This window comes from Triticum aestivum, chromosome 6A (genome assembly GCF_018294505.1).
Source record: "Triticum aestivum cultivar Chinese Spring chromosome 6A, IWGSC CS RefSeq v2.1, whole genome shotgun sequence".
NCBI lineage: Eukaryota > Viridiplantae > Streptophyta > Magnoliopsida > Poales > Poaceae > Triticum > Triticum aestivum.
Genome location: NC_057809.1, coordinates 284,905,674 through 284,930,418, shown reverse-complemented (window position 1 = coordinate 284,930,418; position 24,745 = coordinate 284,905,674).

Genomic DNA, 24,745 nt, shown 5'->3' with positions numbered 1-24,745 from the left:
GTGTTACCTTAACCTTGCCGCTGTTGTTGAACCATTGGATGTAGTAAGGATGTGGATGTGGTCTTGTGGTGAGAGAAAGCTTCTCCACCATCTCCATGCTAGCCAAGTTGTTGCACCTCCCTCCGTCTATGATGACGCGCACAGAACGTTCCTTCACAACTCCCTTTGTATGGAACAAATTGTGCCTCTGATTTTGCTCAGCTTGTGTGACCTGCACACTCAAAACACGTTGAGCAACTAAACATTCATACCTGTCAGCGTCTTCAGGAGCCATGTATTGCGTCTCATGATCAGAATCATCTCCACCATGTTCTTCACGTGTAATAAGAGCCAAAGTCTCCTCATCATAGTCACTAGCAGACTCATATCCACCATCCGCGGTAGCAATCATCACACGCGGAGATTTGCATTCTCTCGCATAATGACCTCCTCCCTTACAACGACGACAAATAATATCACTTGTGTGCCCTGTTGATGCCATGGAAGAAGAAGAACGCTGTGCAGGCCCCGCAGGTGCGCTCTTGGCAGATAATGGTGGTTGTGACTGTTTTCTTGTATCACGGCTGGAGGTGGCACCGGATGGAGGTGCTGGTGCAGTTGAAGTAGAAGATGCACGTGGTGTCCATGATGAAGGTCGGCCTGCAGAAAAGTTAGTTCGCCCCAATGCTTGTCGATCCTGCACTTCACGTTCAGCTTTACAAGCAAGATGGAATAAACGAGTGATATTAGTATACTCCTTATAGTCTAGAATGGTCTGAATCTCTCTATTTAATCCACCCAGAAAACGTGCAAGCATAGCTTCATTCTCCTCAACAATACCACATCTAATCATGCCAGTTTGTAATTCCTGATAATATTCTTCTACAGAATTTTTCCCTTGTCTTAAACGCTGCAATTTTTGAAGCAATTCACGTTGATAATATGGTGGAACCCAACGCGTACGCATAGCAGTTTTCAAAGCAGCCCAAGTAGTTGGAATAGGATATAATCTACAATGTTCAGACCACCATACACATGCAAAACTAGTGAAAGCACAAACGGCAGCAGCAACTCGTCTCTCCTCAGGATATTGTAAACATGTAAATCGTTGTTCAGTTTCTAACTCCCAAGTAAGATATATATCAGGAACATATCTACCCTCAAATGGTGGAATATTCAATTTCAGTTTAGGAATATGGACATCATCTCGTACCTGAGGTGGTGGTGCAGGCCTACCATTACGAATATATACCTGAGGTCGACCTGCTGGTGGTGGTACAGGTAGCTGCATGTAGTGTTGATTTTGATCAACCTCATCCTCATAATCTCCCACATAATCATCCTCCTCCGCATCAGCAGCAGGAGCCACAGAAGTATCAACAACAGCACCAACAGTTTGGCCAAACGCAAGAGGAACACGGCTTGCTCGGCGGAGGTCTGCTTCGCGACGTGGAGGTAGTCGTTGTTGTTGTTGTTGGAGAGGTGCGTTAGGTGCAGCGGGTGGTGGTGGTGGAAGACGCGCGAGCAATTCATTAAACTTGTTATCGAGCTTTGTTTCGAACGTCTTCTCAAGGCCAGTGATCTTCTCCATGGCCTCTTCAAAATTGTTCAGCACATCTTGCACATGTTCAGTCATCATTTGCTGAAACTTATCATGAAGCTCCTTGTTCGATAAATTCTCCAAGTCAATCTCGTCGGCTTGTGATCCTAGCATGGTTAGCAGCAATAGAAACACACAAGAATATGATCCTACAGACTACTAAGAAGTGGTGGTGGTGTATCACAAATCCGTCAAGCAAATCTCAAATTCTTACCAGTTCTTACCCAGCAGCAGGCGGTGATCGGCAACCGTTGTAGTCAAAAACTCTCAAAGCTTGGATAGAGCGATTACCAGGGAGAGTCAAACACACGACGTAGATGTATGTGGAGCTGGGAAGGCTTATAGTATGGTAGCAAAAAGGGTCAGCAATAATCAATTCAGAGATGCAAAGTTGAATAAACGCTCAACGGCGGTACTGTGCTGGTCCTAGGCTAGACTGTGCTAGAGACGCGAGCCTAGAACACCAACAAAATCACGGCGCGGCACGTAAACAAGGGAAAAGCACACTCTGAATTTTTTTTTTCGCTTTTTTTGCGCTGCTTTTTTTTGCGCTGCTTTTTTTTTGCGAAAAATCACTATAATGGCGAGTGTCTCAAAACTCTTCTTAGCTCAAACTGACAGGATGGGCACGAAATTGTTTCGACCAATTTTTTTTTTTGACTGCCCGGACCCAAAAACTGGAAACGGGTCAAAAAAAACTTCCTATAATGGCACCTGTCTCAAAACACTCAGAAACACCTAAAAATAGGATAGCCAGAAATTTTTTCGAAAAATGCGTTTTCGAAAAAATTTGGGCCTAAACAGAACCCCACCTTGATCAATAAAGCTTTCATCTTATATTCGCAATATCCAGATTGCAATCTTAGTTTCTTGCTTGTTCTTCGTTTGCTCGCAGGAAATAGACCCTCGTGGTCAGGTTGATTGTGCTCCGGCGTGGTCAATAACCTCTCGGAGTTGGTTTAGCGATTGCTAAGGCGCGACGTCCTTGCACGTTCGTAGTCGGATCGTCGAAGTCGACTTCCACCAAAGCGATATCCATCATCTCATCGAAAGACGGGACACCTTTGCCTCTATCAATTACGCTGTGGTGTTCCAGCTGGCGCGAGTTGCGAAACTATTTCGCATTGTTTCAAATGAAGACCAAACTCATAACTCAAATATTCACCTCCACAATCAGATCGTAGAAACTTAATTTTCTTGTTACGATGATTTTCCACTTCACTCTGAAATTCTTTGAACTCTTCAAATGTTTCAGACTTATGTTTCATCAAGTAGATATACCCATATCTGCTCAAATCATCTGTGAAGGTAAGAAAATAACGATACCTGCCGCGAGCATCAACACTCATTGGACCGCATACATCAATATGTATTATTTCCAACAAGTCTGTTGCTCGCTCCATTGTTCCGGAGAATGGAGTCTTAGTCATCTTGCCCATGAGGCATGGTTCGCAAGCATCAAGTGATTCCAAAAGCCCATCAGCATGGAGTTTTTTCATGTGCTTTACACCAATATGACCTAAACGGCAGTGCCACAAACAAGTTGCACTATCATTATTAAACTTATATCTTTTGGCTTCAATACTATGAATATGTGTATCACTACTATCAAGATTTAGTAAAAATATAACACTCATCAAGGGTGCATGACCATAAAAGATATTATTCATATAAATAGAACAACCATTATTCTCTGATTTAAGTGAATAACTGTCTTGCATCAAACAAGATCCAGATATAATGTTCATGCTTAACGATGGCACCAAATAACAATTATTCAGGTCTAATACTAACCCCGAAGGTAGATGTAGAGGTAGCGTGCCGACGGCGATCACATCGACTTTGGAACCATTTCCCACGCGTGTCGTCACCTCGTCCTTAGCTAATCTTTGCTTAATCTATAGCCCCTATTTCGAGTTGCAAATACTAGAAAAAGAACTAGTATCAAATACCCAGGCGCTACTGCGAGCATTAGTAAGGTACACATCAATAACATGTATATCAAATATACCTTTCACTTTGCCATCCTTCTTATCCGCCAAATACTTGGGGCAGTTCTGCTTCCAGTGACCAGTCCCTTTGTAGTAGAAGCACTCAGTCTCAGGCTTAGGTCCAGACTTGGGATTCTTCTCTTGAGCAGCAACTTATTTGTCGTTCTTCTTGAAGTTCCCCTTCTTCCCTCTACCTTTTTCTTGAAACTGGTGGTCTTGTTAACCATCAACACTTGATGCTCCTTCTTGATTTCTACCTCCACAGCCTTTAGCATTGCGAAGTGCTCGGGAATTGTCTTATCCATCCCTTGCATATTATAATTCATCACGAAGCTCTTGTAGCTTGGTGGCAGTGATTGAAGGACTCTGTCAATGACACTATCATCAGGAAGATTAACTCCCAGCTAGCTCAAGTGGTTGTGGTACCTAGACATTTTGAGTATATGTTCACTGACAAAACTATTTTACTCCATTTTGTAGCTGTAGAACTTATTGGAGTTTTCATATCTCTCAATCCGGGCATTTGCTTGAAATATGAACTTAAACTCCTGGAACATCTCATATGCTCCATGACGTTCAAAACGTCATTGAAATCCCGGTTCTAAGCCGTAAAGCATGGCACACTGAACTATCGAGTAGTCATCAGCTTTGCTTTGTCAGACGTTCATAACATCTCATGTTGCTCCTGCAGCGGGTTTGTCACCTAGCGGTGCTTCCAGTACGTAATTCTTCTGTGCAGCAATGAGGATAATCCTCAAGTTACGGACTGAGTCCGTGTAATTGCTACCATCATCTTTCAACTTTGCTTTCTCAAGGAATGCATTAAAATTCAATGGAACAACAGCACGAGCCATCTATCTACAACAACATAGACATGCAAAATACTATCAGGTACTAAGTTCATGATAAATTAAAGTTCAATTAATCATATTACTTAAGAACTCCCACTTAGACAGACATCCCTCTAATCATCTAAGTGATCACGTGATCCATATCAACTAAACCATGTCCGATCATCACGTGAGATTGAGTAGTTTTCAATGGTGAACATCACTATGTTGATCATATCTACTATATGATTCATGCTCGGCCTTTCAATCTCAGTGTTCCGACTATCGCTTCATTGTCGTCTTGCCAACTATTGCTTCTACGACTATTGCTACCACTTAGTGATAAAGTAAAGCAATTACATGGCGATTGCATTTCATACAATAACACGACAACCATATGGCTCCTGCAAGTTGCCGATAACACTGTTATAAAACATGATCATCTCATACAATAAAATTTAGCATCATGTATGGACCATATCACATTACAACATGCCCTGCAAAAACAAGTTAGACATCCTCTACTTCGTTGTTGCAAGTTTTACGTGGCTGCTACGGGCTGAGCAAGAACCATTCTTACCTATGCATAAAAAACCACAACGCGATATAGTGATTGCTTTTTGATCTTCAGAAAGAACAATGTTCATTGAATCTGATTCAACTAAATTTGGAGAAACTGACACCCACTAGCCACCTGTGTGTGAAGCACATCGGTAGAACTAGTCTCGCGTAAGCGTGCGCATAATGTCGGTCTGAGCCGCTTCATCCAACAATACTGTTGAATCAAGAATCAACTAGTGACGGCAAGCAATATGTATATACCCACGCCCACAAGTCATTTGTGTTATACTCGTGCCTATAACATCTACGCATAGACCTGGCTCGGATGCCACTGTTGGGGAACGCAGTAATTTCAAAAAATTCCTACGCACACAAGATTCATCTAGGTGATGCATAGCAACGAGAGGGGATAGAGTGTTATCTACATACCCTCATAGACCGTAACCGGAAGCGTTATGACAACGCGGTTGATGTAGTCGTACGTCTTCATGATCCGACCGATCCTAGTACCGAAGGTACGTGATGCGGAGCATCCTACGGACATGACCATGTCAAGAGTCCATTTGGCAAGTGACACGTGCGACATATACTTCTCATACCTAAAGGTGAATCATCTCCTTTACACGTGTTCACTTGACCCCTTCGAGGATGGCATACTACTTGACACTCCACTCGTGTGCATGCATAGGTATTGCCGGAGCTCCACGGACGATGAGGAGGAGTGCAAGCGCCAAGGAACATCTACACCATCCGCGAGGGAAGTGTGGAGAACAAACGAAGAGATTATGGTAGGGTACGAAACCACCTCAAAGTTATCCTTTCTGATCGATCTATTCAAGAGTCCGTAGTAAAATAACATGAAGCTATTCTTTCCATTCGATCTATCATAGAGTTCGTACTAGAATAACACCTTAAGATACAAATCAACCAAAACCCTAATGCCACCTAGATACTCCAATGTCACCTCAAGTATCCGTGGGTATGATTATACGATATGCATCACACAATCTCAGATTCATCTATTCAACTAACAAAAAGAACTTCAAAGAGTGCCCCAAAGTTTCTACCGGAGAGTCAAGACGAAAATGTGTGTCAACCCCTATGCATAAGTTCACAAGGTCACGGAACTCACAAGTTGATCACCAAAACATACATCAAGTGGATCACGTGATATCCCATTGTCACCACAGATAAGCACATGCAAGACATACATCAAGTGTTCTCAAATCCTTAAAGACTCAATCCGATAAGATAACTTCAAAGGGAAAACTAAATCCATCACAAGAGAGTAGAGGGGGAGAAACATCATAAGATCCAAATATAATAGCAAAGCTCGTGATACATCAAGATCGTACCACCTCAAGAACACGAGAGAGAGAGAGGGGGGGGAGATCAAACACATAGCTACTGGTACATACCCTCAGCTCCAAGGGCAAACTACTCCCTCCTTGTCAAGGAGAGCGCCGGGATGATGAAGATGGCTACCGGAGAGGGATCCCCCCCTCCGACAGGGTGCCAGAATGGGTCTAGATTGGTTTTCGGTGGCTAAGGAGGCTTCTGCCGGCGGAACTCCTGATATATTCTTCTCCCCAATGTTTTTAGGGTATATGGACATATATAGGCGAAAGAAGTCGGTCAGGGGAGCCACGAGGGGCCCACGAGGGTGGGGGCGCGCATAGGGGGCAAGCGCGCCTCCCTGCCTCATGGCCACCTCGAAGCTTCCCTGACATCTACTCCAAGTCTCCTGGATTGCTTTCGTTTCAAAAATAACTCTCCCGAAGGTTTCATTCTGTTTGGACTCCATTTGATATTCCTTTTCTTCGAAACACTGAAATAGGCAAGAAAACATCAATTTGGGTTGGGCCTCCTGTTAATAGGTTAGTCCCAAAAATAATATAAAAGTGTATAATAAAGCCCATAAACATCCAAAACAGATAATATAATAGCATGGAACAATCAAAAATTATAGATATGTTGGAGACGTATCAAGCATCCCCAAGCTTAATTCCTGCTCATCCTCGAGTAGGTAAATGATAAAAACAGAATTTTTGATGTGGAATGCTTCCTAACATATTTCTCAATGTAATTTTCTTTATTGTGGCATGAATGTTCAGATCCGAAAGATTCAAGATAAAAGTTTAATATTGACATAAAAATAATAATACTTCAAGCATACTAACTAAGCGATCATGTCTTCTCAAAATAACATGGCCAAAGAAAGTTCATCTGATGAGGACATCAATACAATTGTTACACCCACAGCCCCTGCTGCTATACATACTGGACCAATTACTAGAGCTCGTGCACGCCAACTAAATTACCAGGTACTTTCGTTTCTTGGTAATGATTCTAATGTTCATGAGAATATGATGCTGCCTAAATTGGATACATTTGTTTTGCTTACAAATGAAGGGCCTAGCTTGGAGAAGGATGAACATTGGAGCAAGAACAAGCATGGAGATGATGGCATGCGCAAGGGGAACAAGAACGGAGTTACAAGTGATGATTTCAAGACTTTGAAGCCACCATAATGGGTGCATGAAGCCTTGGACGAAATATACAAGATGCCACTTCATAAATTTCGTCCCGAGGCTATTTTAGGTGCTTCGTCACCTTATTATTGGGCCAGGCCCATGTAATTTCGAAATACATAAGTATAGGCTATTTTTAGAGTCCGTATGTGTGGGGAAACAAGAGATAGGGTTGATTTCGGACCCCTCCACCAAGGGCCACGAAATTCCCCCCTCTTCCTCCATATATACAGCCCTTAGGGCATCGTTTAGACTTTGGGTTTTGTTTAGATTAAAAGTTCGCCATAGCTGCAACTTCGCGTACTTCGTTTGTGTTCAACGACCAGACAAAGGCGTCACAGAACCCCACCTTGATCAATAAAGCTTTCATCTTATATTCGCAATATTCAGATTGCAATCTTAGTTTCTTGCTTGTTCTTCGTTTGCTCGCAGGAAACAGACCCTCGTGGTCAGGTTGATCGTGCTCCGGCGTGGTCAATAACCTCTCGGAGTTGGTTTAGCGATTGCTAAGGCGCGACGTCCTCGCACGTTCGTAGTCGGATCGTCAAAGTCGACTTCCACCAAAACGAAATCCACCATCTCATCGAAAGACGGGACACCTCCGCTTATATCAAGTGGTATCAGATTTCCAGGTTGCTCGGTGAGATTTTACAGTTTTTCGTAGTTTAGATCGAGTCTGTTCTTCATACCTATAGTCCACGAAAAAGCCACAAAAAAAATTTAGGGTTAGTTCATCATATCCGAACCAATCTGAGCCTTTGCATAATCTTTTTAGGGTTTTGCTTTGTTGAATTTGCGGTTGCATCGTCGTGTCTAGTTGCTGGTCTTAGAGTCTAGTCTTTTAGAGTTTCGAGTTCTGGTCATAAGTTGTCATGCCGCCGCCGCACCATCATCATCGCCCCTGCCATCTACCACCACCGCTTATCCGCCACCGCTCCGAATCCGTATCCATATACCACCACCGATTCATATACCACCACCGATTCATATCCATATCCATATACTACCACCGCTACCACCACCGCTGCCATATACCACCACCATATATCCACCACCAATCCGAGTTCCTTGCATATTAGGTTTGTTTCCGAGCTCCATCTAGATTCCGATTCGTGTTTCCTTGCCGGAGTAGGTTTCGGAAAAAAAAAAGAGTCGGGTAGCCACGCTCCGTTTAGGCCCAAAATTTTTCGAAAACGCATTTTTCGAAAAAAATTCTGGCTATCCTATTTTTAGGTGTTTCTGAGTGTTTTGAGACAGGTGCCATTATAGGAAGTTTTTTTTGACCCGTTTCCAGTTTTTGGGTCCGGGCAGTCAAAAAAAAAAAATTGGTCGAAAAAATTTCGTGCCCATCCTGTCAGTTTGAGCTAAGAAGAGTTTTGAGACACTCGCCATTATAGTGATTTTTCGCAAAAAAAAACAGCGCAAAAAAAAAGCAGCGCAAAAAAAAAGAGCGAAAAAAAATTCAGAGTGTGCTTTTCCCTTGTTTACGTGCCGCGCCGTGATTTTGTTGGTGTTCTAGGCTCGCGTCTCTAGCACAGTCTAGCCTAGGACCAGCACAGTACCGTCATTGAGCGTTTATTCAACTTTGCATCTCTGAATTGATTATTGCTGACCCTTTTTGCTACCATACTATAAGCCTTCCCAGCTCCACATACATCTACGTCGTGTGTTTGACTCTCCCTGGTAATCGCTCTATCCAAGCTTTGAGAGTTTTTGACTACAACGGTTGCCGATCACCGCCTGTTGCTGGGTAAGAACTGGTAAGAATTTGAGATTTGCTTGACGGATTTGTGATACACCATCACCACTTCTTAGTAGTCTGTAGGATCATATTCTTGTGTGTTTCTATTGCTGCTAACCATGCCAGGATCACAAGCCGACGAGATTGACTGGGAGAATTTATCGAACAAGGAGCTTCATGATAAGTTTCAGCAAATGATGACTGAACAGGTGCAAGATGTGCTGAACAATTTTGAAGAGGCCATGGAGAAGATCACTGGCCTTGAGAAGACGCTCGAAACAAAGCTCGATAACAAGTTTAATGAATTGCTCGCGCGTCTTCCACCACCACCACCCGCTGCACCTAACGCACCTCTCCAACAACAACAACAACGACTACCTCCACGTCGCGAAGCAGACCTCCGCCAAGCAAGCCGTGTTCCTCTTGCGTTTGGCCAAACTGTTGGTGCTGCTGTTGATACTTCTGTGGCTCCTGCTGCTGATGCGGAGGATGATGATTATGTGGGAGATTATGAGGATGAGGTTGATCAAAATCAACACTACATGCAGCCACCTGTACCACCACCAGCAGGTCAACCTCAGGTATATATTTGTAATGGTAGGCCTGCACCACCACCTCAGGTACGAGATGATGTCCATATTCCTAAACTGAAATTGAATATTCCACCATTTGAGGGTAGATATGTTCCTGATATATATCTTACTTGGGAGTTAGAAACTGAACAACGATTTACATGTTTACAATATCCTGAGGAGATACGAGTTGCTGCTGCCGTTTGTGCTTTCACTAGTTTTGCATGTGTATGGTGGTCTGAACATTGTAGATTATATCCTATTCCAACTACTTGGGCTGCTTTGAAAACTGCTATGCATACGCGTTGGGTTCCACCATATTATCAACGTGAATTGCTTCAAAAATTGCAGCGTTTAAGACAAGGAAAAAATTCTGTAGAAGAATATTATCAGGAATTACAAACTGGCATGATTAGATGTGGTATTGTTGAGGAGAATGAAGCTATGCTTGCACGTTTTCTGGGTGGATTAAATAGAGAGATTCAGACCATTCTAGACTATAAGGAGTATACTAATATCACTCGTTTATTCCATCTTGCTTGTAAAGCTGAACGTGAAGTGCAGGATCGACAAGCATTGGGGCGAACTAACTTTTCTGCAGGCCGACCTTCATCATGGACACCACGTGCATCTTCTACTTCAACTGCACCAGCACCTTCATCCGGTGCCACCTCCAGCCGTGATACAAGAAAACAGGCACAACCACCATTATCTGCCAAGAGCGCACCTGCGGGGCCTGCACAGCGTTCTTCTTCTTCCATGGCATCAACAGGGCACACAAGTGATATTATTTGTCGTCGTTGTAAGGGAGGAGGTCATTATGCGAGAGAATGCAAATCTCCGCGTGTGATGATTGCTACCGCGGATGGTGGATATGAGTCCGCTAGTGACTATGATGAGGAGACATTGGCTCTTATTACACGTGAAGAACATGGTGGAGATGATTCTGATCATGAGACGCAATACATGGCTCCTGAAGACGCTGACAGGTATGAATGTTTAGTTGCTCAACGTGTTTTGAGTGTGCAGGTCACACAAGCTGAGCAAAATCAGAGGCACAATTTGTTCCATACCAAAGGAGTTGTGAAGGAACGTTCTGTGCGCATCATCATAGACGGAGGGAGCTGCAACAACTTGGCTAGCATGGAGATGGTGGAGAAGCTTTCTCTCACCACAAGACCACATCCACATCCTTACTACATCCAATGGTTCAACAACAGCGGCAAGGTTAAGGTAACACGTACTGTTCGTGTGCATTTTAGTATCTCTACATATGCTGATTATGTTGATTGTGATGTGGTACCTATGCAAGCATGTTCCTTATTACTTGGTAGACCATGGCAATTTGATAAAAATTCTGTACACCATGGTAGAAACAATCACTATACTCTTGTTCATAAGGATAAAAATATTACTTTGCTTCCTATGACTCCTGATTCCATTTTGAAAGATGATATTAATAGAGCTAATAAAGCAAAACAGGAGACGAATAATAGTGAAAATCAGATTGTGGCAAAAGAATTTGAGCAACAAATGAAGCCTAATAATAAACCATCTAGTGTTGCTTCTGAAATTAAATTGAAAAGTGCATGTTTATTTGCCACCAAATCTGATATTGATGAGCTAGATTTCAGCAAATCTGTTTGCTATGCTTTTGTGTGCAAAGAGGCATTATTTTCATTCGAGGGCGTGCCTTCCTCTTTGCCTCCTGCTGTCACTAACATTTTGCAGGAGTTCGCTGACGTCTTTCCACAAGACGTGCCACCGGGATTACCGCCTATTCGAGGGATTGAGCATCAGATTGACTTAATTCCCGGTGCTTCACTGCCAAACCGTGCACCATACCGTACCAATCCAGAGGAGACGAAGGAGATTATGCGTCAAGTACAAGAGCTTCTCGACAAAGTTTATATACGCGAATCCCTTAGTCCTTGTGTTGTTCCTATTATTCTAGTGCCGAAAAAGGATGGTACATCACGTATGTGTGTTGATTGTAGAGGCATTAATAATATTACTATTCGTTATCGTCATCCTATTCCTAGGCTAGATGATATGCTTGATGAATTGAGTGGCTCTACAATATTCTCCAAAGTTGATTTGCGTAGTGGCTACCATCAAATTCGTATGAAATTGGGAGATGAATGGAAAACAGCATTTAAAACTAAGTTTGGATTATATGAGTGGTTAGTCATGCCTTTTGGGTTAACTAATGCACCTAGTACTTTCATGAGATTAATGAATGAAGTTTTACGTGCTTTCATTGGACGATTTGTGGTGGTTTACTTTGATGACATATTGATTTATAGCAGATCTTTGGAGGAACATTTGGAACATTTACGTGCTGTTTTTATTGCACTACGTGATGCACGTTTGTTTGGTAACCTTGGGAAGTGCACCTTTTGCACCGACCGAGTATCTTTTCTTGGCTATGTTGTTACTCCACAGGGAATTGAAGTTGATAAAGCCAAAATTGAAGCTATTGAGAGTTGGCCGCAGCCCAAAACGGTCACACAAGTGAGGAGTTTTCTTGGCCTCGCTGGATTCTATAGGCGTTTTGTGAGAGATTTCAGCACCATTGCTGCACCTCTCAATGATCTTACAAAGAAAGATGTGCCTTTTCTTTGGGGTACCGCACAGGAAGAAGCCTTCACGGTATTGAAAGATAAGTTGACACATGCTCCTTTACTCCAACTTCCTGATTTTAATAAGACTTTTGAGCTTGAATGTGATGCTAGTGGAATTGGATTAGGCGGTGTGTTATTACAAGATGGCAAACCTGTTGCATACTTTTCTGAAAAATTGAGTGGGCCTAGTCTGAATTATTCTACTTATGATAAAGAATTATATGCTCTTGTTCGGACTTTAGAAACATGGCAACATTATTTATGGCCCAAAGAATTTGTTATACATTCTGATCATGAATCTTTGAAACATATTAAAAGTCAAGCTAAACTGAACCGTAGACATGCTAAATGGGTTGAATTCATTGAGACTTTTCCTTATGTCATTAAACACAAGAAGGGAAAAGAAAATGTTATTGCTGATGCATTGTCTCGCCGCTATACTATGCTTTCACAACTTGACTTCAAAATATTTGGTTTGGAAACCATCAAAGATCAATATGTGCAAGATGCTGATTTTAAAGATGTAATGCAGAATTGTAAAGAAGGAAGAATGTGGAACAAGTTTGTTGTTAACGATGGATTTGTGTTTCGTGCTAACAAGCTATGCATTCCAGCTAGCTCCGTTCGTCTTTTGTTGTTGCAGGAGGCGCATGGCGGAGGATTAATGGGACACTTTGGCGTGAAGAAGACGGAGGACGTACTTGCTACACATTTCTTTTGGCCAAAGATGAGACGGGATGTTGAGCGTTTTATTGCTCGCTGCACTACATGTCAAAAAGCTAAGTCACGACTCAATCCTCATGGTTTATATATGCCTTTGCCTGTACCTAGTGTTCCTTGGGAGGATATATCTATGGACTTTGTTTTAGGTTTACCTCGAACAAAGAAGGGGAGGGATAGCATATTTGTTGTCGTGGATAGATTCTCGAAAATGGCACACTTTATACCATGTCATAAAAGCGATGATGCTGTGAATGTTGCTGATTTGTTCTTTCGTGAAATTATTCGCTTGCATGGTGTGCCAAATACTATTGTTTCAGATCGTGATACTAAATTTCTTAGCCACTTTTGGAGATGTTTATGGGCTAAGTTGGGGACTAAACTGCTTTTTAGTACTACTTGTCACCCCCAAACTGATGGACAAACTGAAGTAGTCAATAGAACGTTGTCTACTATGCTTAGGGCTGTTTTGAAGAATAATAAGAAAATGTGGGAGGAATGCTTGCCTCATATTGAATTTGCTTATAATCGTTCATTGCATTCTACTACTAAGATGTGCCCTTTTGAAGTTGTGTATGGTTTCCTACCTCGTGCACCTATTGATTTGTTGCCTCTTCCATCTTCGGAGAAGGTTAATTTTGATGCTAAACAACGTGCTAAATTGATTTTAAAAATGCATGAGTTAACTAAGGAAAACATTGAGCGTATGAATGCTAAATATAAACTTGCTGGAGATAAGGGTAGAAAACATATTGTGTTTGCACCTGGAGATCTTGTTTGGTTACATTTGCATAAGGATAGATTTCCTGATTTGCGCAAATCAAAGTTAATGCCACGTGCTGATGGTCCCTTTAAGGTGTTAGAGAAAATAAATGATAATGCATATAAACTTGAGCTGCCTGCAGATTTTGGGGTTAGTCCCACTTTTAACATTGCAGATTTGAAGCCTTATTTGGGTGAGGAAGATGAACTTCCGTCGAGGACGACTTCATTTCAAGAAGGGGAGGATGATGAGGACATCAATACAATTGTTACACCCACAGCCCCTGCTGCTATACATACTGGACCAATTACTAGAGCTCGTGCACGCCAACTAAATTACCAGGTACTTTCGTTTCTTGGTAATGATTCTAATGTTCATGAGAATATGATGCTGCCTAAATTGGATACATTTGTTTTGCTTACAAATGAAGGGCCTAGCTTGGAGAAGGATGAACATTGGAGCAAGAACAAGCATCGAGATGATGGCATGCGCAAGGGGAACAAGAACGGAGTTACAAGTGATGATTTCAGGACTTTGAAGCCACCATAATGGGTGCATGAAGCCTTGGACGAAATATACAAGATGCCACTTCATAAATTTCGTCCCGAGGCTATTTTAGGTGCTGCGTCACCTTATTATTGGGCCAGGCCCATGTAATTTCGAAATACATAAGTATAGGCTATTTTTAGAGTCCGTATGTGTGGGGAAACAAGAGATTGGGTTGATTTCGGACCCCTCCACCAAGGGCCACGAAATTCCCCCCTCTTCCTCCATATATACAGCCCTTAGGGCATCGTTTAGACTTTGGGTTTTGTTTAGATTAAAAGTTCGCCATAGCTGCAACTTCGCGTACTTCGTTTGTGTTCAACGACCAGACAAAGGCGTCACAGAACCCCACCTTGATCAATAAAGCTTTCATCTTATATTCGCCATATTCAGATTGCAATCTTAGTTTCTTGCTTGTTCTTTGTTTGCTCGCAGGAAACAGACCCTCGTGGTCAGGTTGATCGTGCTCCGGCGTGGTCAATAACCTCTCGGAGTTGGTTTAGCAATTGCTAAGGCGCGACGTCCTCGCACGTTCGTAGTCGGATCGTCAAAGTCGACTTCCACCAAAGCGAAATCCACCATCTCATCGAAAGACGGGACACCTCCGCTTATATCATCATCCCTACAAAATCATATAGTTTGGTCATGCTCCATTTTCGTCACACAAGAATGCTCTCATCATGCACAACCCCGTTGACAAGCCAAGCAATTGTTTCATACTATAGTAATCTCAAACTTTTTTCAACTTTCACGTAATACATGAGCGTGAGCTATGGATATAGCACTATGGGTGGAATAGAATATAATGAAGGGGGTTATGTGGAGAAGACAAAAAAGGAGAAAGTCTCACATCGATGCGGCTAATTAATGGGCTAGAGAGATTCCCATCAATTGATGTCAATGCAAGGAGTAGGGATTGCCATGCAATGGATGCACTAGAGTTATAAATGTATGAAAGCTCATCAAAAAGAACTAAGTGGGTGTGCATCCAACTTGCTTGCTCACGAAGACCTAGGGCACTTGAGGAGGCCCATTATTGGAATATACAAGCCAAGTTCTATAATGAAAAATTCCCACTAGTATATGAAATTGACAAAACAAGAGACTCTCTATCATAAAGATCATGGTGCTACTTTGAAGCACAAGTGTGGAAAAAAGGATAGTAGCATTGCCCCCTTTTTAATATATATTTTAAATTTAAATTTTTTGGGGGCCTTTTTTTATGGGACAATGCTCTATTACTGATGATCATCACACATCTATTTATTTACAACTCAATGATTACAACTCGATACTAGAACAAGATATGACTCTATATGAATGCCTGCGATGGTGTACCGGGATGTGCAATGACTCATGAGTGACATGTATGAAAGAATTATGAATGATGGCTTTGCCACAAATATGATGTCAACTACATGATCATGCAAGGCAATATGACAATGATGATGCGTGTCATAATAAACGGAATGGTGGAAAGTTGCATGGCAATATATCTCGGAATGGCTATGGAAATGCCATAATAGGTAGGTATGGTGGCTGTTTTGAGGAAGATATAAGGAGGTTTATGTGTGATAGAGCGTATCGTATCATGGGGCTTGGATGCACCGGCGAAGTTTGCACCAACTCTTAAGGTGAGAAAGGGCAATGCACGATACCGAAGAGGCTAGCAATGGTGGAAGGGTGAGAGTGCGTATAATCCATGGACTCAACATTAGTCATAAAGAACTCACATACTTATTGCAAAAATCTACAAGTCATCAAAAACCAAGCACTACGCGCATGCTCCTGGGGGGTAGATTGGTAGGAAAAGACCATCTCTCGTCTCCGACCGCCACTCATAAGGAAGACAATCAAATAACACCTCATGTTTCAAATTTTTTACACAACGTTTACCATACGTGCATGCTACGGGACTTGCAAACTTCAACACAAGTATTTCTCAAATTCACAACTACTCAACTAGCATGACTCTGATATCACTATCTCCATATCTCAAAACAATCATCAAGTATCAAACTTCTCTTAGTATTCAATGCACTTATATGAAAGTTTTTATTATGCCTAAAAGCAAATTGACATGTTGTTCTAAAGGACTCTCAAAATAATATAAGTGAAGCATGAGAGATCAATTATTTCTATGAAATAAAACCACCACCGTGCTCTAAAAGATATAAGTGAAGTACTAGAGCAAAAACTATATAGCTCAAAAGATATAAGTGAAGCACATAGAGTATTCTAATAAACTCCAATTCATGTGTGTCTCTCTCAAAAGGTGTGTACAGCAAGGATGATTGTGGTAAACTAAAAAGCAAAGACTCAAATCATACAAGACGCTCCAAGCAAAACACATATCATGTGGCGAATAAAAATATAGCTCCAAGTAAACTTACTGATAGACGAAGACGAAAGAGGGGATGCCGTCCGGGGCATCCCCAAGCTTAGGCTTTTTGGTGTCCTTGGATGTTACCTTGGGGTGCCTTGGGCATCCCCAATCTTAGGCTCTTGCCACTCCTTGTTCCATAATCCATCAAATCCTTACCCGAAACTTGAAAACTTCACAACACAAAACTTAAAAGAAAATCTTCGTGAGCTCCGTTAGTAAAAGAAAACAAACCACAACTTCAAGGTAACTCATTATTTATTTATATTGGTGTTAAACCTACTGTATTCCAACTTTTCTATGGTTCATAAACTCTATTACTAGCCATAGATTCATCAAAATAAGTAAACAACACACGAAAAACAGAATCTGTCAAAAACAGAACAGTCTGTAGTAATCTGTAGATTTAGAATACTTCTGGAACCCCAAAAATTCTAAACTAAATTGCTGGACGTGAGTAATTTATCTATTAATCATCTTCAAAAAGAATTAACTAAATATTACTCTCCAATAAAAAATGGCATCAAATCTCGTGGGCGCTAAAGTTTCTGTTTTTTACAGCAAGATCGCAAAGACTTTCCCCAAGTCTTCCCAAAGGTTATACTTGGCACAAACACTAATTAAAATCATAAAACCACATATAAAAAGAGGCTAGATGAATTATTTATTACTAAACAGGAGCAAAAAGCAAGGAACAAAAATAAAATTGGGTTGCCTCCCAACAAGCGCTAACGTTTAACGCCCCTAGCTAGGCATGATGATTTCAAGGATGCTCAATTAAAAGATAAGAATTGAATCATAAATAGAGCATCACGAAGAATATTACTAGCACATTTAAGTCTAACCCACTTCCTATTCATAGGCATTTTGTGAGCAAACAACTTGTGGGAACAAGAATCAACTTGCATAGGAGGGTAAAACAAGCATAACTTTGAAACTTTAAGCACATAGAGAGGAAACTTGATATTATTGCAATTCCTACAAGCATATGTTCCTCCCTCATAATAATTTCCAGTAGCATCATGAATGAATTCAACAATATAACTATCACATAAAGCATTCTTTTCATGATCTACAAGCACAGAAATATTATTACTCTCCACATAAGCAAAATTCTTCTCGTTCGGAATAGTGGGAGTATCATGAGAAACTCGAATACTATAGATTGTTTCCATATTAAAGGAGTAATTTTCAGAAAAAGGGTAATCATAATCATGACAAGTTTTATAAATATAATCATCACTAATTTTTATAGTATAAGTATCATCACAATAATCATCATAAGTAGCAACTTTGTTCTCATCATAATCGATTGAAACCTCTTCCAAGATAGTGGAATCATTACTAAATAAAGTCACAACCTCTCCAAATCCACTTTCATAATTCTCACAATAAGATTCAACACCCTCCAAAATAGTGGGATCATTACTTCCTAAAGTTGACACTCTTCCAAACCCACTTTCATCAATATAATCATCATAAATAGGAGGCATGCTATCATCAAAATAAATTTGCTCATCAAAACTTGGGGGACAAAAAATATCATCTTCATCAAACATAGCATCCCCAAGCTTGTGGCAAACATTCATTGAAGCAAATATATTTTCAAACTTGCCATTCTAATCAAACATAGCATCCCCAAGCCTGGGCCTTTTCATATCATAAGCATAATCACTCTCATCATTGATAGTATGGATAGCACCAATAGTATAACAATTATCATCATCACAATGAGTAAAAGGAGCAACATGATTTGGGAGGATACCTCTTTACCTTTACTTCTCTATATTTTATTTTTCTTCTTCACATTAAGTATGGGTTTATCCCTCCTTTCGGAGCTCCTTATTAATGAGATTGGTTGAATAGAAGGCTCCTCCTCGTTGCCTGACTCATCATAAGAAATAATAGGAGGATATTGGGAAGACTCTTCCCTTTCATTAGTATTCTCTTCATCCTCTATTTGTTTTATTTTCTTTATGTAATTGGCAATATAAGGATTTTCAATGCAATTCACCACACAGTACAAAAATATTTCTTCTAGATCAATATCGAGGAATTTATCAAGGTTATATTCTGGAATATGCTTAGTTATACGTTTCATTTCTTAATAACCCAAAAGCAAACTAAGTTCATTATGATGTGCAAGGGAAATCAAGTCATCACGATTTTTGGACATGATATGATCATGGAACAATTTGCATCGGAGATTTAAATGACCATGTTCATGGCAAAGTTCACAAGTATGGTGAAGAAATTTTAAATTTTTAGCACAAACATCTAGACTTTCTTGCAACCATTTAGTTTCCAAATACTCATGCCTCTTGCAAAATCTATCTTCCCTATTTGGTGTGTACTTGCAAACTCTATGCACTCCACAAAAATTGACATGCTTATAAGAGACATTTTCATCATGACTAGTGCAATCATCATTAGTACTATGGATATTCAAAGAATCCATACTAACAACATTGCAATCATGCTCATCATTCAAAGATTTAGTGCCAAACATTTTATAGACTTCTTCTTCTAGCACTTGAGCACAATTTTCCTTTCCATCATTCTCATGAAAAATATTAAAAAGATGAAGCGTATGAGGCAAATTCAAATCCATTTTTTTTGTAATTTTCTTATATAAACTAAACTAGTGATAAAACAAGAAACTAAAAGATTCAATTGCAAGATCTAAAGATATACCTTCAAGCGCTAACCTCCCTGGCAACGGTGCCAGAAAAGAGCTTGATGTCTACTGCGCAACCTTCTTCTTGTATATGTTGTTGGGCCACCAAGTGCAGAGGTTTGTTGGATAGTAGCAAATTTCCCTCAAGTGGATGACCTAAGGTTTATCAATCCATGGGAGGCGTAGGTTGAAGATGGTCTCTCTCAAACAACCCTGCAACCAAATAACAAAGAGTCTCTTGTGTCCCCAACACACCCAATACAATGGTAAATTGTATAGGTGCACTAGTTCGGCGAAGAGATGGTGATACAAGTGCAATACGGATGATAGATATGAGTATTTGTAATCTGAAAATATAAAAACAGCAAGGAAACTAATGATAAAAGTGAGCATAAATGGTATTGCAATGCTAGGAAACAAGGCCTAGGGTTCATACTTTCACTAGTGCAAGTTCTCTCAACAATAATAACATAATTGGATCATATAACAATCCCTCAACATGCAACAAAGAGTCACTCCAAAGTCACTAATAGCGGAGAACAAACAAAGAGATTATTGTAGGGTATGAAACCACCTCGAAGTTATCCTTTCTGATCGATCTATTCAAGAGTCCATGGTAAAATAACATGAAGCTATTCTTTCCGTTCGATCTATCATAGAGTTCATACTAGAATAACACCTTAAGATACAAATCAACCAAAACCCTAATGTCACCTAGATATTCCAATGTCACCTCAAGTATCCGTGGGTATGATCATACGATATGCATCACACAATCTCAGATTCATCTATTCAACCAACACAAAGAACTTCAAAGAGTGCCCCAAAGTATCTACCGGAGAGTTAAGACGAAAACGTGTGTCAACCCCTATGCATAAGTTCACGAGGTCACAGAACTCGCAAGTTGATCACCAAAACATACATCAAGTGGATCACGTGATATCCCATTGTCACCACAGATAAGCACATGCAAGGCATACATCAAGTGTTCTCAAATCCTTAACGACTCAATCCGATAAGATAACTTCAAAGGGAAAACTCAATCCATCACAAGAGAGTAGAGAGGGAGAAACATCATAAGATCAAAATATGATAGCAAAGCTCGTGATACATCAAGATCGTACCACCTCAAGAACATGAGAGAGATAGAGATCAAACACATAGCTACTGGTACATACCCTCAGCCCCGAGGGTGAACTACTCCCTCCTCGTCATGGAGAGCGGCGGGACGATGAAGATGGCCATCGGAGAGGGATTCCCCCCTCCAGCAGGGTGCCGGAATGGGTCTAGATTGGTTTTCGGTGGCTACAGAGGCTTTTGGCGGCGGAACTCCCGATATATTCTGATCCTCGATGTTTTTAGGGTGTATGGACATATATAGGTGAAAGAAGTCGGTCAGGGGATCCACGAGGGGCCCACGAGGGTGGGGGCGCGCCCAGGGGGGCAGGCGTGCCTCCCTGCCTCATGGCCACCTCGAAGCTTCCGTGACGTCTACTCCAAATCTCCTGGATTGCTTTCGTTCCAAAAATAACTCCCCCGAAGGTTTCATTCCGTTTGGACTCCATTTGATATTCCTTTTTTCAAAACACTGAAATAGGAAAGAAAACAACAATTTGGGTTGGGCCTCCGGTTAATAGGTTAGTCCCAAAAATAATATAAAAGTGTATAATAAAGCCCATAAACATCCAAAACAGATCATATAATAGCATGGAACAATCAAAAATTATAGATACATTGGAGACGTATCAGTGGCTAATTGTGGTTCCGGAGGAGGTGTAGATACCCCGAACAAACCCCTCAAAGGATTGTTTTCCATAGTAACAAGTGACAATAAATTTCAGCACACTATATAAATGGTCCCTTACCAAATTCCACTTACCAAAGGCGCTTCACTCCCCGGCAACGGCGCCATAAAATAGCCTTGATGACCCACATGTATAGGGGGTCAATTGTAGCTCTTTTCGATAAGTAAGAGTGTCGAACCCAACAAGGAGCAGAAGGAAATGACAAGTAGTTTTCAGTAAGGTAATGTTTGCAAGTGCTCTTATAAGTAGCGAGTAGTTTGATAGCAAGATAATTTTGTAACGAGCAAGTAATGATAATATTAACAAGTATGCAGCAAGGTAGCCCAATCCTTTTGAGGCAAAGGACAGGCCAAACGGTCTCTTATAATAAGCAAAGCGTTCCTGAGGGTACACGGGAGTTTCATCTAGTTACTTTCATCATGTTGGTTTGATTTGTGTTTGCTACTTTGATAATTTGATATGTGGGTGGACCAGTGCTTAGGTGTTGTTCTTACTTGAACAAACCTCCTACTTATGATTAACCCTCCCGCAAGCATCCGCAACTACGAGAGAAGTATTAAGAATAAATTCTAACCATAGCATTAAACTCTAGGATCCAATCGGTCCCTTATGGAATAGTGCATAAACTGGGGTTTAAGTTTCTCTCACTCTCGCAACCCACCATCTATTTACTACTCCACAATGCATTCCCTTAGGACCAAATATGGTGAAGTGTCATGTAGTCGACGTTCACATGAAACCACTGAGGGAATCACAACATACATACTATCAAAATATCGAACACATATCAAATTCACATGATTACTTGCAACATGATTTCTCCCGTGACCTCCAGAACAAAGGTAACTACTCACAAACAATAAACATGCTCATGATCAGAGGGGTATTAATATGCATAATGGATCTGAACATATAACCTTCCACCAAATAAACCATATAGTAATCAAGTACAAGATGTAATCAACACTACTTGTCACCCCCTAGCAACAATCTATAGTTCTGGTAACAATATTGAATACAAGAGATGAACTAGGGTTTGAGATGAGATTGTGTTGGTGAAGATGTTGATAGAGATTGCCCTCCCCAAGATGGGAGAGTTGTTCTTGGTGATGATGAAGATGATTTCCCCCTTTGGGAGGGAAGTTCCCGTGGCAAAATCGCTCCACCGGAGGGCAAAAGTGCTCCTGCCCAAGTTCCGCCTCGAGGCGGCGGCGCTTCATCCCGAAAGTCCTCCTCTTATTTTTTTTCTAGGTCAAAACCACTTATATACCAGAAGATCGGCACCGAAGGTGGGTCGAGGAGGCCACAACCCACCAGGGCGCGCCTGGGGGGCCTGGCGCGCCCAGGTGGGTTGTGCCCACCAGGTGGCCCCCTCTGGTGTTTATTGGCTCCAGTATTTCTCAAATAATTCATAAATCTCCGTAAAGTTTCAGCTCATTGTGAGTTGTGCAGAATAGGTGGCCTGACGTAGCTTTTCCAGGTCCAAATTTCCAGCTGCCAGAATTCTCCCTCTTGGTGTGTTCCTTGCAAATTATGAGAAAAGGCATTAGAATTACGCCAAAAAGCATTATTATGGATAAAAAATTATAAATAATAGTAAGAAAACATGATGCAAAATGGATGTATCATGCAAGCATCTCGGAGTTGGAATATACACTTTAATAGTGTGATCAAAGCATATTGTTTTATACAGACTTTCAGAGAAGCGTGTATTTACAAGAAAGTGAGTGGGAGCTCTGTAGCATTTATAATATTATACGTGGATGACATATGGTTGATTGGAAATGATATAGAATTATTGGATAGCATAAAAGGATACTTGAATAAGAATTTTTCAATGAAAGACCTCGATGAAGTTGCTTATATATTGGGCATCAAGATCTATAGAGATAGATCAAGACGCTTAATTGGACTTTCACAAAGCACATACCTTGATAAAGTTTTGAAGAAGTTCAAAATGGATCAGTCAAAGAAAGGGTTCTTGCCTATGTTACAAGGTGTGAAGTTGAGTCAGACTCATGCCCGACCACTACTAAAGATAAAGAGAAAATGAAAGTCATTCCCTATGCCTCAGACATAGGTTCTATCATGTCTGCAATGTTGTGTAGCAGACCTGATGTGTGCATTGCTATAAGTTTAGCAGGGAGGTACCAAAGTAATCCAGGAGTGGGATCACCGGACAGCGGTCAAGAACATTCTGAAGTACCTGAAAAGGACTAAGGATATGTTTCTCATGTATAGGGGTGACAAAGAGCACATCGTAAATGGTTGCGGTGATGCTAGCTTTGACACTGATCCGGATGACTCTAAGTCACAAGCCGGATACGTATTTGAAAGTGCGTTATATCGACTAGAGGGGAGGTGAATAGGCGATTTTTATGAAAGTCTTCAGAACATAGAAGTTTTGAAGACAAACGATAAAATTGAACCTATTACCATGCAACGGAAGGTAGACTACACTAGGCAAACCATAGTCAAGTATTCAATGAAGTGAAAGCACAAAAGACTAATAGCAGCTAGGTAGTAAGGATCAGGTAGGAAGATATTGTGAAGCCAAACAGAACACGCAGTCACTCAGTGAAGACAAATGATAGTGCAAACATACAATGACTTCACAAGGAGTAACGGTAAGTAAAGGGAAGTGAAGATAAAACCAGTGACTCGTTGAAGACAATGATTTGTTGGACCAGTTCCAGTTGCTGTGACAACTGTACGTCTGGTTGGAGCGGCTAGGTATTTAAACCTTAGGACACACAGTCCCGGACACCCAGTCCTGAACACGCAGCTCAGGACACCCAGTCCTCACCGTATTCTCCTTGAGCTAAGGTCACATAGACCTCGCCCAATCACTCTGGTAAGTCTTCAAGGTAGACTCCCAAACCTTCACAGACTTCGTTCACCGGCAATCCACAATGTCTCTTGGATGCTCAGAACGTGACGCCTAACCGGCTGGAGGATGCACAATCCTCAAGTGTAATAAGTCTTCAGATCACACAGACAAGAAGACTTAAGTGATGCCCAATTCTCTCTGGCTCTGGGTGGTTAGGGCTTTATCCTCGCAAGGAATTCTCTCTCAAAGGCTTCGAGGTGGGTTGCTCTCAAACGACAAAAGCCATACTCTCAATCAGAGCAGCCAACCATTTATGGTTGTAGGGGGTGGGCTATTTATAGCCACTTGGCAACCCGACCTGATTTGTCCGAAATGACCCTGGGTCACTAAGGAACTAAAACGTGTTCCAACGGTCAGATTTCAAACTCACACGGCAACTTTACTTGGGCTACAAGCAAAGCTGACTTGTCCGACTCTGGACAAGATTCGCTCTCATAGTCTTCACTCGAACACATAGGTTTTTGGTTTAGGCATCACTTCAGTCATCCTGACTGGTTCTCTTGGACCCCACTTAACAGTACGGTGGTTCCTA